A 5642-nucleotide genomic window follows, 5' to 3' on the forward strand; every position below is an offset into this window, starting at 1 on the left:
TGTCCTGTTTTTGGTGATTTATTAATGATAAATTATCACCCATGTTAGATGTCTTACAGATGGAATGAATTGATACACATGGACTGTGAGACTTTTATTTATAAATGTACATTGCAAAAAATAAAATAAAAAAAATCTTAGTTTTGTGCACAAATGGTCTCATAATATAAATCATGGTTAGCAAGAAAAGTCATAACTGTCATTATCATCATGTACTGAAGCCACCGAGGCTGAATAAAACTGACAGAAAGAGCTTATTCATGTGTTTGTTTAGACAAAGAAGAGAAGTTAAAAACTAAAAAAAATAATTGCACAAAGCAACTGCTACATCAAAAATAATAAAATCTAAGTTATCATATATACACTGTTCAAAAAAGTTAAAGGAACACTTATTAATTTGATTACAGCATCAAGTCAATTAAACTTCTGGGAGTTGATCGGGTCATTTCTGGTCATTCAAGTAGCAGAAGGGGTTAATTAGTTTCAGCTGCTTTTGTATTTGTGGAATTAACAGCAGGTGGACTGTAATGTGCAATAATGGGATAAACCCTAAAACAGGAATGGCTTTACATGTTGAGGTCCACTGGCATTTTCCCTCCTCATCATTTCTGGCTGTTTGTTCTTTAGTTTTGCATTTTGCTAGGTGCTCCAAATACAGGAAGAAGCTGCTGTGGTCTGGCTATTGGAGAACATGGCTTGTTTATGGCTTGTCATCAGAAAGAGCATGGTTGTCGAAGCAGATGATTTTGTTAGAGTCTTGTTTAGTGTCCCTGAAGAAGAAATATGGAGCACTGAGAATCAAAGCCACCACCCAAACACACAGACTTACATAGGATGCTTTGCATACATTTTGGTGGTACTGAGCCACACCACAGACACACATCTGTCCACACTGATCACCACCAGAATGTAGACACTGGCAAACATGTTCAGAAAGCTGATGGTGGTGTTCAGCTTGCACATAAAGTTGCCAAAAGGCCAGAGGAAACCTGAAGCTACGTATGTCACACTCAGGGGCAGAAATGCTACAAAGACAAAGTCAGCCACAGCAAGGTTGAGGAACCAAACTGTGTTAACAGTTTTCTTCATCTTGAACCGGGTCACCCAGATAACCACTCCATTCCCGAGCACACCACAGACAAAGGCCAGGGAACAGAGTATGAGAGGCATTGTGTTGTGTATCATTATATCATTGCCAGTATCAGGTGCAGCAGTTGTACTGATTAGATCAAAGGAGTCGGTGGTCGTCTCCATCACTGTCTTAAGAATGACATAAAGAAACAACAAAATTAAATCATTTTGTAATGTCTGTTTTTTAAAGCTCTTCTTTCTTTCTTTCAGTGCATTCACACTATCGTTTAAAAGTTTGGACACACCTTCTCATTTAAAAGTTTTTTTCTTTATTTTTCGTACCTTCGACATTGTAGATACATAGTATCTACAATGGGACATCAATTACATGATGCAAGATATATGGAATTATGTAGCAAAGACAAAATGGTAAATGGCCTGTATTTGTATAACACTTTACACACTCAGTTATCCACCCATTCACACACTGGTGATGGTAAGCTACATTATAGCCACAGCCACCCTGGGGCGCACTGACAGAGGCGAGGCTGCTGGACACTGGCGCCACCGGGCCCTCTGACCACCACCAGTAGGCAACGGGTGAAGTGTCTTGCCCAAGGACACAACGACCGAGACTGTCAGAGCCGGGGCTTGAACCGGCAACCTTCCGATTACAAGACGAACTGCCAACTCTTGAGCCCCATGGATAAATAACTTTAAATATGTCGGATATTTTAGATTCCTGAAAGTTGGTCACCCTTTGCTTTGTTGACAGCGCTGCAGTCTGATTGGGGCCATTGATCTAGAGTGTGATTAAAGTGGTGGGTGGGTTCTTTTACATTTTGAGAGCAGCCAATTGAGTCTAATAACAGATTAAATGCCATGTTGAGGCTGTCATTTTTAGCATCTACATGGATGTTAAAATCATCCACAATAATTATTCTATCTGAACTGAGCACTAAGTCAGATAAATTGTCTGAGAAATCAGACAAACTCTGTGTAAGATAGATGATAACAAATAAGACTGGTTTCTGAGTTTTCTTGAAATTTCTACTGGTATAATGTCCATTCCTTGTGTTTCTTAGCCCAAACAAATCTCTTCTGCTTGTTGCAGCTGTTTGACCATAAAGGCCTGATTCACAAAGTCTCTTCTGAACAGTTGATGTAGAGATGTGTCTGCTGCTGGAACTCTGTGTGGCATTTATCTGGGCTCTAACCTGAGATGCTGTTAACTTGCGATTTCTGATGCTGCGTATTTTTATGGTGAGGAACATTATTCTGAGATTGTGCCTTCAATTTATAGATGTAGCCTTTAATTTTTTTTAAATCTTTGCCTCTTTAAGGTAATGTTGTCTCAGTCTTGTTACTGACTTGTTGCCAGTTAACCCAATTAGTTGTAAAATGTTACCTCAAGCGGTTTACTTTTCCAGCCTTTTGTTGCCCCTGTCCCAACTTTTCTGTTGCTGCCAACAAATTAAAATTAAACAATTTTTTTTCATCAAATAGTAAAATATCGCAATATAAACCTTTGACATGCTTTCTGTCTTCCACTGTGAATAACACATGGCTCTAATAAGATTTACAGGTCACATGTTTTATTTTATACAGCAACTCAATTTTTTTTCTTCTTTATTGGAATTCAGGTTGCAAGTCTTGATTCCAGTTAAGAAAGTGATGAAGAAGTAAAGAGCTGTGATGATGACAAATTTATGAGATAAACTAATCAATCTCAATCCGCCAAGTTATCAGAAATTTATATCATTAGAAAATTAAAACCACTGCCCAAAGATACACCTCAGGGCTGCACGATTTTGCATAAAATGAGAATCACGATTTTTTTTGCTTAGAATTGAGATCATGATTTTCTCACGATTTTCTTTTCCAATATAAATATTTATTGCACTTATTAACGCCACATCAACTTCGTAACAGTTGAGACTGAACATAAAAACAATTCAGTTCAATGTACTGTATTGTGTTTACTGTGTCCCAAAGTGCAGTTCCAAAATCCATCAAGTGCTACGACAAAAGTCAGGCCTTTATGGTGAAATAGCTGGCAAGAAACAACTGATAAGGAAAACCAAGAAGCAGAAAACATTTGTTTGGACTGGACATCATACCAGTAGAAATCTGCGCTTTGGTCTGAGGAGTCCAAATTTGAGATCTTTGTTTCCACCCGGTCTCTATATGCTTGGTTGCCACCGTGAAGCATGCAGAAGGCGTGATGGTGTGTCTAACTGTGTCTTTGCTCTAACATATGTTGAAAATGTGACTCATGTAATGCTGAGCAGGTTATTTCAAGTATGAAATTGTGTGTTCACCTGTGATCACACACTTTGGTTTCCAATGCACATGAATGGTCAACAAAAAGAAAGACTTCACTGAGTGAAAAAGGATAAAGATACAAGCTGGTGATGATCCAGTGTAGCTGGTCTCAGGAGATGAAGAAACAGCCTGATCACCTTCTCTACAAAATCAAGATGAGTTTAAAAACTAAATTTTAGTTTTTCAAGGTATGTATGCTACTTTATATTTAAAGTGCTCATATTTCAACTGAATGCTGTTATGTGTATGCATCTCTACACGTATTATAGGAAAATTTATAATAACCCATATGGAAAAGAAATAGAAAAAAACGTATAAAAGATTTGCATAAGATGTGGCCTACTTCATATAGTGAATCATATAAGGCTTCTATGATTTACTCATGAAAGTGGCCACTTTCTCATTACTTTCATATATTGTTTTAGTAAATATCCAAAACATACAAGTTTCATTTATATAATTTTTCAAGGGATCTTATATCTGTTTTCACTCTTGTATGCTTTTCATACAAGTTTCACACAAGACATACAAACTTTATAAGATTTATATAGATCTTTTCCATATGGGAATCCACAGCAGATCTGATCAAAAGCAAAACTTTGTTCTTTCTTGCTGTCTTTCAATGTTAAAGTACAAAACCCCATTTAATTCAATATATTTTCAAGTCATATTCCACCACAGTTTTCTCAGTATTCCATTTTGAATTATATTTATTTTATTTTTAGCTTAAAAAATAAAAAAACACTAAGAAGTGTTAAAGTATACTTTAACACTTCTTAGAAGGGGACCTAGTACAATACACACACTCACGGACTTCTGATTAGTTCAATTGTTTTATTTACAGTGTGCTGTCAGACTGCAATATTCATGTTTACTTTTCTGCTCAGCTTGCTCGGTCACTCAGCTCAGCTGCACCATTATTTCTCTTGTGCCAAGGCTGGGGGTGGGTGGTGGGGCATGATTAGGCAATTGTTATATGCTGTGTCTACCAGCCTCCCCGGGAACTGCCCCTGAACCCACTGCCCCACTCTTCCCCTGCAGCTGAGCATTTGATATCAGTGTAACACACTGCCTAGAATACAGTTATGTGACATCATCATCAATGAATATGAACTAGATGGAATCGATCTTGGCTTTTAAATTTTTTGTTGACTTTGACTACATGTCTGCTCTTACTTATTTCTGTTGCGCTCTCTCTCTCTTTGTCATCTTCATCCAGCTTTCTCCCTTTCTCTCCCACTCGATCCCCTGCTTCAGTCTTTCTACTGTCACCAAAAGTTAAATAGAACAGTGAAACACTATTTAAAAACTAATAAAGTTATAAGTTCTGTTTCAATTTATAACAGTATTCAAACTGAATTCAGGCTGCCCTTGGCCACTGACAGGCAACAGCCTTTTGATTTGTTGTCACTTGGCTCTGTAACTGTACTGTCAACAAAGGATGAAGCCAAATGTGACCAGAATGGGAATAGAAAACTTTAATGAACTAAGACAAAAACCTCTTGTGATAATGGCCCATACTTTTTTTTCACACCTTGGCTGATAAATAAAATAAAATGTAAGTAAATATAATACTTTTTGTTCAGCCAGATAACACTATTTATTTCAAAAAATATTATCATCCAATATTTGATGTGTTCAGTTAATACTACTGATACACGTATCAAAGTTTATTTATAAAACCACACAGGAACAGTGAATAAATGAGCAAGAATGATCACTATTGTCATTATTTCTTGACATCCCTGGGGTTAAAAAACTTTTAAACAGAGAAACTATCAGTGATATTGTCTGAGATAGTCATATATGTTACTAATGGAACTGTAGGAATGTCAAATATTTAATATAAAATGTAAATGTTTACAGGAGAACTCAGTGGTGGTCAGCTCATAATAAGATATTAACATAAAACATAACACGGATTATTAATATATGGAAATGAATGGCAGACTTCATGAGTTAGTTAAAGCAAAAATAATAATAATGATAATAATAGCACAAAGTTAACGCAGAGCTGTGAGCCAAAGAGGCAAGAAAAACAATACAGCACAGAAATAATACATCACAGTACCATTAGCTGTTTCCATAATTTTATGAGCGGGGTTTATTTGAACAAAATTAAACAAAATTACATTTAACAAAGGTTTATAAAGATTTACTCTGGAGTCATGTTTACAGCTAGTGAAAAGTCTCAAAGAAATTTTCTATTAAAGGTTTTAACATGTTTATTTGCTTCACATACAGCT

Source organism: Pelmatolapia mariae, linkage group LG10_11 (assembly GCF_036321145.2).
Source record: "Pelmatolapia mariae isolate MD_Pm_ZW linkage group LG10_11, Pm_UMD_F_2, whole genome shotgun sequence".
NCBI lineage: Eukaryota > Metazoa > Chordata > Actinopteri > Cichliformes > Cichlidae > Pelmatolapia > Pelmatolapia mariae.